The sequence below is a fragment of the Hordeum vulgare genome, chromosome 6H (genome assembly GCF_904849725.1).
Source record: "Hordeum vulgare subsp. vulgare chromosome 6H, MorexV3_pseudomolecules_assembly, whole genome shotgun sequence".
Taxonomy (NCBI): domain Eukaryota; kingdom Viridiplantae; phylum Streptophyta; class Magnoliopsida; order Poales; family Poaceae; genus Hordeum; species Hordeum vulgare.
The window spans coordinates 530824233-530838342 of record NC_058523.1 but is presented as its reverse complement, the minus strand read 5'-3'; the positions used below and the strand labels follow the sequence as shown (position 1 = coordinate 530838342).

At 45.5% G+C, this 14110-nt stretch overlaps 1 pseudogene; it reads left to right on the top strand.

The window, feature by feature from the left end:
* Positions 1–1165: 1165 nt before the first annotated feature.
* LOC123405771 lies at positions 1166–6991 on the top strand (annotated as a pseudogene).
* Positions 6992–14110: the final 7119 nt, after the last annotated feature.

Sequence of the window (14110 nt, the reverse complement as noted above, 5' to 3'; positions counted from 1 at the left end):
AAGCAAAACACTACAGTTTTAATTAAAATCCTAATTTAAATTATTCTAAAAATAACCAAATAAATCTTACTATGACAACAATCTAACATGTGACTAGGAGCAAAAAGAATTAAATTTAAAACTATTTTTAAACTCATGTTATTCACAATCTAGGGTTTGTAGCAAATTTAAACAAATTCAAATTTAAACCATTCAAATTTGAAAACTAAGGCACAAAGAGAAACTAGACAAAATTTTGAATGTAATGCAAAAAGAATCACCCAAAAACATCAAATATCCTAAAAGATATAAGGAATTTAAAACAGAAACTAAAAACAGACAACAAATAGAAAAATAGAAAAGGAACTTTCAAGACCCTTTAGTCCGGGTTGGTATCTCCAACCGGGACTAAAGGTTAGACCCCCTTTAGTCCCGGTTCGTATCACCAACCGGGACTAAAGGTCTATCTCTAGTCCCAGTTGGTGATACCAACCGGGACTAAAGGGGCTCGTAGGCGCTCCAGCTTGACGCGAGCCTGCGACCACCCCTTTAATCCCGGTTGGTAACACCAATCGGGACTAGAGGTAACAAATGAACCGGGACTAAAGCCTAACCGTTGGACCCTGGATTAGAGGTCACATTAGTCGTGGTCCAAAATCCAACCGGGACTAATGCTCCGAACGAAATGTCCTTTTTCTACTATTGCTAGATGCATATGTGTGATCATACAAAGTTGTTCTTTAGACATTTAGTTCTTTAGACCGGTGTATTTCTTACACAAACATTAAGGACGCCTAATTCATGATTTGATGGATTTGTTCCATTTTAGTGCATTATTGATTTATTGCTATAGCCTTCACCAACATTCAATGGATTTTACTATCTCTCAACACCTCTTGATGTGAGAAGACATGTGAACCACATATACGCACTACTGGAATTTCCACATACGCTGAGTGTTTGGCCCTTCGCCGAGGGCCAAAGCACAGTCACTCGGAAATATACATACATACTCCGAGAGAGCAATTCCAGTAGTGACGTTTCACTTGATTTATTTTTATGACCTTCACAAAATTGGAGGTCTCATGTCACTATCATGTTAGGTCCTTGATTTGATTTGATGGCCGCATAAGTAGTGCATGTCGCCTTCTTATGATGAGAATTCCTATTATTACTTGACAATCGGATGGCGCTCACCAAAGATAGTATCTATGGAGGCTATTTTGTTACACAGATGGAGGTTGGTTTTGCTTATCCGTGGAATATTAGGAAGTAGATCCCTCATGTGATAAGGTCACATGGAGGGGTTGTCACATGCTTCTCTCACATGTCTACTCCGAGTTCTGAGCAATTTTAGATGGTCTTTCTTACTTCCTCTTTTTACAAAAAAAGTAAGGAGATAAGAGTTAATAAAACCCACTAATTAACAAAATCAATGGCTCAGATCTATTATATACTCTTACCTCATGTGTAAAAGCAGTAGGTAAGAGGGACCATGCTAAAAAATATCTCTACTTCTACATAAAAGGAGAAGGCCAATGACTTTTGGTCGACATTACATCAAAGCTAGGTATGAAGAAAACTTCCATGCGTATACTTTTACAGCTACCAACAGTGCAAACATGCTCGAAAGTAGTCCAACATGCCAACTTTTGCTCCAGTTTTCTATAATTGCTTTGTCGATTAATGGCTAGAGCTAGCTATTAGTACCTAGTGTCGAGTTGAATGCAAAACATAAAATAAAATTGAAACCCCTAAATGAAAAATAATTGAGTGGTAAACACAAAAAGAAAAGTGAAACACAAAATGAAGTCACTAAACCCTTAAAACCCATCCTTTCAAAAAAAACCTAAACCCCAGCATTGGGTTGTGGTTGATCGGTGGCGTCCTTTTAGTCGCGGTTAGTGCTACCAACCGGGACTATATGTCCTCCTGCCTAAGCGCTACGCAATGTCCACGTGGAGCCCCTTTAGTCCCGGTTTGTAACACGACCAGGACTAAAAGGGGGGGCTTTAGTCCCGATTGCTCAATCGTTGTTGCACAACCAGGACTAAGGGCCCTTGTGAAGTGGGACTAAATCCTTGTTTTCTACTAGTTTTCCTACATATTCCACGAAGATCTACTAGTCCGGGTTTCACAACCATGATTCCAGGGATTCAATCAATCCCATATGCAGTTCTCATTGTCTATCGATATGTTAATTGCTCGAAATTGTTCGTCGGTATCTCCATACTTAGTTCAATATCGTTACCAACAAGTCTTGTTAATCGTTCAGTAATACAAGATCATGTTAATAACTACTTAGTCACATTTCTTGCAAGCTTGTTGTGATGTTGCATTACCGTGAGGGCCCAGAGATACCTCTTGATAACCCTAGGTATAGGGGATCAATTGTAGCCTTTCTCGATAAGAGTGTCGAATCCAATGAAGAGCTAAATGTAGGACAAATATTCCCTCAAATTCTATCGACCACCGATACAACTCTACGCACACTTTACGTTCGCTTTACCTAGAACAAGTATGAAACTAGAAGTACTTTGTAGGAATGATAGGATAGGCTTGCAAGAAAGTAAAGAACACGAAAATAAAACTAGGGGCTGGTTAGAAAAAGAAAAAACTACGAGTGTCTAACGAGTGTGGAAAAGTGGTGGTAGGAGTTGCGGAATTGTCCCTAAGCAATTGACTACGTGACTCGATCGATAGCAAGTATCATGTGGGAGAGGCCTCTGCTAGCATGTCATCCCTTACTTGGAATTCTATGCACTTATGATTGGAACTATTAGCAAGCGTCCGCAACTACTAACATTCATTAAGGTAAATCCCAACCATAACAATAAGATATGTTGGTCCCCCTTCAATCCCATATGCATCAATTTCTATGCTAGGTTTGAAGCTTCTATCACTCTAGCCTGCCAATACATAGTCCTATCAACATACAACTAACCCTATGGTGTGATCCACGCGCGCGATCATATGATGGGCACCAAAGGACAGCAACATAACCACAAGCAAATTAAACCAATCATAGCAATTCATCAATCACCGATAGGACAACGATAATCTACTCAGACATCATAAGATAGCAACACATCATTGGATAATAATATGTAGCATAAAGCACCATGTTCAAGTAGAGGGTACATCGGATTGCGGGAGAGTGAATCGCTGAATATAGATGGGGGAAGATGATGGAGATGTTGGTGAAGATGACAGAGGTGTTGGTGTCGATCGCCGTCACAGAATGATGTCCCGGTCGGCGTTCCGGCGCCGCCGGGAGAGAGAGGGAGAGAGCCCCCTCCTTATTCTTCTTCCTTGACCTCCTACCTAGATGGATCCATGGTCTCCATGGCGGCGGAGGGGCGAGAGCCCCTCCGAGATTGGATCTCTCTCTCTGTGTCCTTCTGTTTCTACGCTCCCAGATTCTGCGTTTCACCGTTTCTTAAATTCCCGGAGATCCGTAACTCCGATTGGGCTGAAATTTTAACACGATTTTCTTCTGGATATTATCAATCTTGTGGAGAAAGAACAGCTCCAACCGCCTTAAGGAGTGGCCACAAGCCTGCCTGCCGCGGGCCCACCCCCTGGCCGCGGCGACAGGGCTTGTGGGCACTTCGTGCATCACCTCGCGTTGATTCTTCTTCCCAAAAATCATAAATATTCCAAAACAAATCCCCGTAAGTTTTTATTACGTTTGGACTTTGTTTGGTATGGATATTCTGCGAAACAAAAAACATGCAACAAACAGGAACTGACACTAGGCACTGGATCAATATGTTAGTCCCAAAAATAGTATAAAAAGTTGCCAAAAGTATATGAAAGTTGTAGAATATTGGCATGAAACAATCAAAAATTATAGATACGACGGAGACGTATCAGCATCCCCAAGCTTAATTCATGCTCGTCCTCGAGTAGGTAAATAATAAAAAAGATAATTTTTGATGTGGAATGCTACCTAGCATAATCTTGATCATATATTCTAAGCATGGCATGAATACTAAAACACGAGTGATTCGAAGCAATAGTCTATCATTTGACAAAAAGACAATAATATTTCAAGCATACTAACAAAGAAATCATGTCTTCTCAAAATATCATGGCCAAAGAAAGTTATCCCTACAAAACCATATAGTCTGGCTATGCTCCATCTTCCACACACAACGTATTTAAATCATGCACAACCCCGGTTTTACCCAAGCAATTGTTCCATACTTTAGTGTTCTCAAACTTTTTCAACTTTCACGCAATACATGAGCGTGAGCCATGGACATAGCACTATAGGTGGAATATAATATGGTGGTTGTGGAGAAGACAAAAAGGAGGAGATAGTCTCACATCAACTAGGTGTATCAACGGGCCATGGAGATGCCCATCAATAGATATCAATGTGAGTGAGTAGGGATTGCCATGCAACGGTTGCACTAGAGCTTATAAGTGTATGAAAGCTCACAAAAGAAACTAGTGGGTGTGCACCAAACTTGCTTGCTCACGAAGACCTAGGGCAATTTTGAGTAAGCCCATCATTGGAATATACAGGCCAAGTTATATAATGAAAATTTCCCACTAGTATATGGAAGCGACAACATAGGAGACTCTCTGTCATGAAGATCATAGTGCTATTTGAAGCACAAGTGTGGAAAGAGGATAGTAGCAATTGTCCCTTCTCTCTTTTCTCTCATTTTTTTGTGGGCTCTTTGGCCTCTCTTTTTTATTTTTATTTTTTTATTTTGGTGGGCATCTTTGGCCTCTTTTTTGTAAATGGCCTTCGTTGGCCTCTTTTATTTCCTCACATGGGACAATGCTCTATTAATAATGATCATCACACTTACAACTCAACACTTAGAGCATGATGACTCTATATGAAATGCCTTCGGTAGTGTACCGTGACAATGATCTAGTATAGCAATGACATCAAAAAACAGACAAGCCATGGAAACATCATGCTAGCTAGCTTACGATCATGCAATGGCAATATGGAAGTGGTGGCACATGTCATGAGACGGAACGGTGGTAGTTGCATGGCAATATATCTCGGAATGGCTATGAAAATGCCATAATAGGTAGGTATGGTTGCTGTTTTGAGGGAGTCTATATGGTGGGTGTAATGCACCGGCGAAAGTTGCGCGGTACTAGAGAGACTAGCAATGGTGGAAGGGTGAGAGTGCGTATAATCCATGTACTCAACATTAGCCATAAAGAACTCACATACTTATTGGAAAAGTCTATTAGTCATCAAAACAAGGTATTACACGCATGCTCCTAGGGGAAAGATTGGTGTGCATAATATTAGATCGTTTCAACACACTATGCCATGAATGTGGCCATAAGATTGATCATTTTGGCTTGAAAGCCATGAATCTTCACACATGACAGCTCATTTTTTGAGAACACTTTTTAAAAATAATTTCTATATGACAAGTTTATTATTTTTCCTGGTGAATTGGTCACATATAATGACACAATGCGAAGGTTTTACAATTTTTTGATTTTTTCGAATTTTAAATGCCCATTTCAAAATGCGGTCAAAACAACGGGCATGTCCGTTCCTAGCTAGTGGTTGAATCTTGAATTTTTTTGGTATTTATGTGATTAAATGGATAATTTTATACCTACAAATGATTTTTTCTAAAAATAAAAAGGAATCTATGATGCAGCTGTAGTTCAAATTTGACCCGCTTCATGCTGAATCGGGGAAACTTTGTCTTTTTCACGAGAGGTGTCTCCAAGATTTTGACACCCAACCATTTTATCAATTGTATATTAAACATGATCTAATATTTTAGAAAAATTATTCGGTTCAATTTTACAACAAATATATGGTAGGTCCTTCACAAAAAATAATAATTTTGGACACTGGATGACTCGTAGCGGCCTCCTATTATTAATCGATTACGACCAATTGAGATGGTCATAACGTCATCGAAGCCTATACTTCGTTCTGATTGGTCAATGAGCATGTCACGCGGATCAAGCATTAGAGACCGTCAGATACTCCCAGATCCAATGGCCCACAACCCCACCAACCGCAAGCTACCCCTAAAAAAACACCAGGACCTCCTCTCTCCCCTGCACACCACTCCTCTCTCTCCCCCGTTCAGCTAACCCTAGTGCTCCCCGATCCAGATCCCTTCCCTCCCCCTCCCCTCACCGCCATCCACCGCCGCTTCCTCCTCTGGGCCTTTGACGCCGTCGGCCTCGGCGACCTGCTGGATCTCGGGGACAAGCACCCGGCGCAGGACCACGCGTGGCTCGGCGACCACGCCGCCGTCGCGGAGGCGCTGCTGCTGCAGTACCGCCGCCCCGACTTCCGCCCCGTCACGGCGATGGTCATCGAGGAGGTGCTGCCCATGGTGCGCTTCGACGAGCTCGAGGTTGCCGCATGCGTCGACGGGGACTGTGCCATCTGCCTCAGCGCCATCGCGGCGACGAGGTGCGGAGGGTCACCAACTGCCGCCACGCCTTCCACCGGGGCTGCCTCGACCGCTGGATGGAGAACGACGAGCGCACCTACCCACTCTGTCGCGCCCCACTCATCCCCGACGACATGGCCGACGCGCTCTAGGCCTCCGCCGCCGGCGTGCCCGACGCCTCTGACTTCGACTTCTTCTACCTGGCCGCATCCGTGCCCACCTCCCCGGCGCAGCTGCGGCCGCACGAGCTGCTGCTCACCGGCCTCGGCGGCTACTAGTGAAACCTGAGAGCAGGGGTCAGGTTTAGCTCTTGTTGTTTAGCCATTTCTAACCAGGAAACAACCATCCAATCTCTATATGGCTCCAATGATTTTTCATCTTGCTATCATAAGCACATTCTTCGTTGTATAATAGATTTAGAGGGGATAAACTCAGCTGATCTTCCTTTTGTTTGCACACAACTTGGCAAGGTACTGCGGGCCAAGAAGGTCCTAAATGACAAGACACAACCAGCACCAAACTGTGTAAAATTCTCAAGCTACGAGCAGCTCGTGTGGGGTGAGATCCCAGAACTGGTCGAGTCTGTCAAGCAAGGTTCTGTGGCACAAACCTATGCAGTACATGTCATGAGCCCACATCTGAGGCACGATCATGTCGACGGTGGGGTACGGTTTATATTCCACCCAATTATGTTTGTTGCACTGATATGTTTGTGAGAAATTTATTATCAAGCTTTTTGTAACTCCTAAATCCCGTGTTCTTCTAGAAACTTAACTGAATGTCCTAATATTAGTATGGCTCCTGGTTAATCTGATGGCGGACTCCATCATGGTGCCAAAGAGGGCGCCACCTTGACGTGCATCTAAGAATCGAACTTATAATCTCATGGTCCGTCAGAAAACGCATTGCAAATCCATGGATTAATACCCTGCCCTAGAAGATAACATGATGGATAGCCTTCTCCCTATAGCTCCAAATTGCCTAGAGTCTGTTTGAGTCAGAGTTGTTTTTTCTCCTTGAGTTTGTTGATGGCATGTTATGTTTAACTGCCTGAATAGTTTCATTGAAGTCTGAATATCAATCTATGCTCAGTAAGAACAGTTAATCATTTGTCCCAGTTTTTAATGGAGCCCATGAAACATTAATAGTACAACAGTAGGTTCTCATGTTCACTACTAGGCTACAAAAATGTTTTACTAATGGTTATGATAAGTTTATATTCATGAATTCACTTGATTATGTTTCTAACTTCTCATAATTTTTTATTTGCAGATGCTGGCCTTCATTCTTTAAAAGTTGGGTTTACAGGAGCTCCTCCTCCTCAACCATGCCAAGATGGTATCGGCGCGATGCCGGTCGGGGACGTTGGCGTGTAGTCGCCTGAGGCGTCGCTGGGGCGCTACATGCGGCGGGTCGACGAGGTGCCACCCGACGATGACGACTGCGATGGCGCCCTTGAGGCCGACGGGCGAGGCACGGGGGACGACGACCCCTTCGACATCGCCGCCAAGCGCACGCCCGTCGAGAGGCTATGGAGGTGGAGGGTGAGTCGCCATTCCCTACTCAACTTTCTGCATTGAGCTCGACTTGCTCGGGCTGCAGGGTGCTTGAGTTACTTTCCATTTGGATCCTCTAATACAAGTGTTACACTAGTGGAAAACAGGCCTTTGTCCGGGACCCTTTAGTCCCGGCCTGCCTCTGGGCCGGGACTAAAGGCCCGGCCACGTCGCCCCAATTCTCAATGTCTCCCTCGAGGCTTTAGTCCCGGCCCGTAAGGAGCCTTTAGTCCCGGTTTGTGTCCCAAACTGGGACTAAAGGGCTACGCGGTGGGCAGTGGTGGTGGCAATCGTTCGTATCCCCCTTTAGTCCCGGTTGGTGGCTCAACCCGGGACTAAAGGCCTAACACGTGGCCTGCCGTAGTGGTGGCAACCGTTGGTATACGTCTTTAGTCCCGGTTGGTGGCTCAACCCGGGACTAAAGGCCCAAACGGTTTGCATCCCGCGTCGTTTCGGCCGATGAAAAGCACGAACCGAAGCACAGTCGCCATTTCTCTATTTCTTCTTCTCTCTCGCTCTCGCTCTCTGTTCTTCTCCTCTCTTCTTCCCTTCTCTCTTCCACCATGCCAACTCGCTTTGAAGAGGTGCTCGCACATGGCACGACCATGCTCGATGTCGTGTACACGAACGAGAGCAGGGAGATGCCGTTTTTTCTTGAACAGTTGAAGGAACGATGGCTTGACGCCGCAATGGATCATGAGAAGTTCTTGGGGCTTGATCTGGAGTACACGGCCGATCAACGCGGTGTTGCCGTCATCCAACTATGCTTCGCACACCATGTCTTCATCTTCCAATGGGCGAGGTAAGTTTTGAGGCTTTCTTTGATCCAAGATAATGACATTGTAAGTTTATTTGTTTCAATCATAGTTTGTTCCCTTCAAATAGTTGTAGTAACCAATTTTGATTAGTTGAAGGGGAACACAATCTAATTGGAATAGTGTTCCATAATCTGAAAAATTGTATTAGAATCAGCTAGTGTTTAATATGTTCCATTGGAATCATAGTTGGTTCCCTTCAAATAGTTGTAGTGAAACAATTTTGATTAGTTGAAGGGGAACACAATCTGATTGGAATAGTGTTCCATAATCTGAAAAATCGTATTAGAATCAACTAGTGTTTAATATGTTCCATTGGAATCATAGTTGGTTTGCTTCAAATAGTTGTAGTGAAACAATTTTGATTAGTTGAAGGAAACACAATCTGATTGGAATAGTGTTCCACAATCTGAAAAATCAGATTGGTTCAATATGTTCCATTGAAATCATAGTTGTAGTGATACAATTTTATGCGGTGTTCTTTGATCCAAGGTTATGAAAATTGCATATAGCTAGTGATCTCTCTAGGTTCCATTGGATAGCAATATGATATGCCATAGTCATGAAAATTGCATATAGCTAGGTTCCATTGGATAGTTATAGTGATCTCTCTAGGTTCCATTGCATATGTTCTATTTGAATCCTAAAGATAATTTTCTCTTTAGTTGTAGTGAAACATGTTTCCTTATTGCAGCAGTATGTAACACTTGTTCCATTTTAATTTGTTTCTGTTGTAGTAGTGACAAGCATTGTCCAGAACTCATGGACTTCCTTCGCAGCGGCATCACTCACTACTGGAATTGATAAATTTGCCGTCTATCGTGCCTTTGCCGTGTGCTGACGCATGGCAAAGATCTTCTTTGCCGTCAGCTGGCACAAAGCAGACGGCAAAGAGGTTGCTGATGGCAAAGGTTTTATTTGTCCTCGGCCACCTCTTTGCCGTCTGCTGACGCATGGCAAAGGGCTCGGAGGCGGACGGTAAAGAAAACCCGGATGACAAAGGGGGGCTCCCCCTAACGGCCGAAGCCCACCCCACCCACCCACCCCTTTGCCGTCCGCCTCCCAGCTTCCGCGGACGGCAAAGGGGGGCTCCCCCTAACGGCACCCAGCCCCCATTCCCGCTCCCCTAACGGCACACTCCCCGTCGATATCTTGTCATCTCGCGCGCGCCACTGCCCCCTACAGCGCCGCCGCCACCACCCCCTTCACTGCTCCGGCACACCGCCGCCGCCCTCCTCCCTACGGCCTCCTCCCTGCGGCCCTCCTCCCCACGGTCCTCCTCCCCGCCGCCGACTACCGGCTCTCCCGCTCCTCCTCCCCGCAAAGGGGTGCCACCCCCACGGCCGGAGCTCGCCCGCCCCTCCTCCCACTGCCCTCCTCCCACTGCCCTCCTCCCCGCGGCCCTCCTCCCACTGCCCTCCTCCCCACTGCCCTCCTCACACTGCCCCTCCTCCCACTGCCCTCCTCCCACTGCCCTCCTCCCCGCGGCCCTCCTCCCCGTCGCCGACTACCAGCTCTCCCCGCTCCCCTCCTCCCCGCAAAGGGGCCCCACTGCAGGTAATTTTTTTTCCTTTTTTTTCTTTATTTCCTGTTTTTTCTCAGCTTAAATTGTTCATAGAAGGCTGGATTTTATTACACAGTAAGTTGAAAAGAGTGAGTTGGTTATATTGTGGAATTCCTTCATGATGATACTTGTGTATTGTTGAAAAGAGTGTAAGTAAGTTGATTCATGTTACTTGTGTATGTTTTAGAAAACAGTAAGAATCATCAATCATGTATCCCACAAGGAGGTGTGATCCTGGAGCTGAAAAGAGTTCGTATACGATAGTTATACAGATATTATATTAAATAACACATGTTTGAAGTTATATAATAAAGTAGAAGTTTTCTTTACTTATAGGTTCTTTTTGGATATTTAGAGCCCCGTTTTTTATGTGAAATTAGATAGTTAGTTTATTAGGTAGAAAAAGTAGATAGAGAAGAAAACAATAGATAGAAAAAAAAACTTAGAAGAAAATAAGAGAATAATAAACTAGAAGAAAAAGGAAGAAGAAAAATAATAATAAGAAGAAGAATAAAGAGGAAAGGAGGAGAAAGATAAAATAAAGAAGAAGAAGAGGAGGAGGAGGAGGAGGAGGAGGAGAAAGAAGAAGAAGAATAACATGATGATCAAGAAGAAGAAGAAGAAGAGGAGAGAGGAGAAGAAGAAAGAAAAGGACCCCGACCCCCGACCCACGACCCACGACCCCCGATGCTCGACGCCACCAACCCCGACCCTCGACCCCCGACCTCCGACGCCACTTAGACCCGACTCTCGACCCCCGACGCCCGACACCACTGACCCCCGACCCCTGACTCCCGACCCTCGACTCCACTAACCCCCAACCCCCGATGCCCGACGCCATTGACCCTCGACTACAGAAGCCACTGACCCTCGACCCTTGACCCCTGACGCCCGACGCCACTGACCCTCGACTCCCGACGCCACTGACCCTCGACCCCCGACCCCCGACGCCCCTGACCGTCGACCCCCGGCCCCCTACCCCCGACCCCCGACACCATTGACCCCCAACCCCCGACCCCCGACACCTCTTCGGCCTCTTGTTGACCAAAGAGACCCCAACCCCCGACGCCAGTGATCCTCGACCCCCGACAACACTAACCCCCGACCACCGACACAACTAACCCCCGACCGCCGACGCCACCGACACCACCGACCATCGACGCCACTGACACCCGACACCATCGACCATCGCCGCCACTAAGCCGACGGGGTCATAATTATGTAAATTATGAGTTAGGTCACATATTTTCCGATTATGTTAATTATAAAAACATCATATTTGTGTTGATCGGGTGAATTTCAATGTGCAGTTGTTCGACAACCTCCACGTGCGTTGGACGAGCTCCGCCCTTGCGTTTGTTGGTGAGCACAAATGACTTCTCCTCCTACCCCCTTAATTTGCTCTGTCCCGGTCTTCGTGCCGATGAAACTTGCTAGCTATAGGTTTCTTCAATCATGAGTATGCGTGACCAGTATGCGTCTCCCGTTCGAAAGGGCGACATCTATAAATATGCATTTCTTTGCATATTTATAACCGCCATCCTTTCGAATTGTCCAACATTATCCATGGACAGCCCGAGTATATGTAGATTGGGTTTGTTTTCCCGTATGCTGTGCTCCGGATCCGATGCGGAATTTCGTCAGTGCCTCCCCTGTTGTTCTTCGGGTACACATCCTCTCTGCTTATTGCCGAGACGTGTATCAGGAGAACAGCCGGGAGGTGCTGCCGAAATTCTGCGTCGCATCTGGAGCAGAGCATGGGAAAATGAACCGAGTCTACACATACTCGGGTGGGATTAGGACCTATCTTTACCTATTAGCGTGTAGGTTGCATGGACGTAATAATACTGACAAACTTGATTAGCGTATGAATATAGATGATGAATTATATATTTATTTCTTGTGCCCCCATAGGTAGCTAGGCAACATGAGTGATCGTGCTTGGATGTACACTGATCACCCTAGTCAGAAATACATGACCCATGAATGGTTAAGAAAAACCAGGGGGTTTGTGAGAGCCGCATTTGCAAATGGCCATCATAAAACATGGTGCCCCTGTCCCAACTGTGACAACTCGAAAAAGCAGACAGAGTTTGAAATGGGTAAACACCTGCAGAAGTGGGGTTTTACGCCTAATTATACGGTGTGGACTTTTCATGGTGAGTCTGACCAACGTGCCAGAGCTGAGGTGATTCGTCGTCGCACCGATGAGCATGGTACCGGGATTGAAGACATGGTGCACGACTTTGATGATGCTCGTGATTCGGACGATGAGATGGAGGAATCTGCAAAGGCCTTCTATGAAATGTCGGAGTCTTCAAAACGTCCTCTCCACGAGCAGACTGAGCTTTGTCAGGTGGATGCCATCGCACAAGTAATGGCTCTGAAGGCTCAATTCAACCTAAGCAGAGAATGCTACGACGCGATGATTACGATATTTGCACGCTTTCTACCCAAAGTCCATGTACTGCCTGCAAACCTGTACCAGTCAGAGAAAATCCTCCGTGTACTTAAGATGCCCTATGAGAAGATACATGCCCGTGAGAATGGATGTGCCTTATTTAGGCTTGAGTATGCGGCCTTGAACTATTGCCCCATTTGCAATTCTTCCAGGTATATTGTGGTAGACAACGGCATGGGTGAGAAGAATCAGACCAAAATCCCCATTAGTGTTCTTTGATATCTGCCAATCGTAGCAAGACTTCAACGTCTTTTCATGGTCGAAGAGATGGCCAGACAGATGACATGGCACAAATTGGGCAAAAGAACCGAACTAGATGCGGATGGGAACAAGATGCTGGTACACACTTCAGATGGTTTTGTGTGGAGGCACTTCGATGCATTACATAAGGATAAATCGGAAGATCCAAGGCAACCTAGAGTTGCCATCAGCACGGATGGGTTCAATGTGTATGGTATGACGGCAGCACAATACAGTTGTTGGCATGTATTTGTCATTCCACTAAATTTGCCACCCGGAGAGATTATGAAAAGAAAGAACATATTCCTGACATTGATAATTCCAGGGCCCAACTATGCGGGGAAGAATATGAATGTGTACATGCAACCGCTTAAGGATGAGTTGCAAGAAGCCTGGGATAATAGGATCAAGACCTACGACGCGGCTACCAAAACCAATTTCAAAATGCATGTGTGGTACATGTACTTGACGCATGATTATCCGGCGTTTGCGCTATTCGCTCGCTGGTGTGTGCATGGAAGGTTCCCGTGCACCACATGCAAGGTAGCTCTTCAGTTCCGTTGGCTGCAGGCTGGTCGCAAGTATTCTTGCTCCGACATGCATAGACAATTCCTGGATCCTGACCATAAGTTCAGAAAAGACAAGAAGAATTTCATCAAAGGTAGAGTTGTCAAAAACACTGCACCAGTTGCGTTGACAGGCCAACAGACCCTTGATGAGTTAAACGATCTTGAGCCTGATCCTTTGCGTCCAGGATACTTCAAAGGGTATCATACGGAACACGCCTGGACTCACAAGTCATGCTTATGGGATCTCCCTTACTTCAAAGACCTCCTTTGCCCACATAACATTGACGTGATGCAAACTGAAAAGAATATTGCGGAGGCCATTTTTGGTACATTGTTCGGCATAGAGGGGAAGTCAAAAGATAATCCTAAGGCTAGAATTAACCTCGAGGCTCTATGTGATAGAGTGTTGCAAAACTTGCGACAACGGAAAGGAAAGCAAAGCATAGCGAAGCCAAAGCCATGGTTCAATCTTGAAATGCCAGCTATGAGGGAAATGCTACTATGGGTGAAAATGCGGTT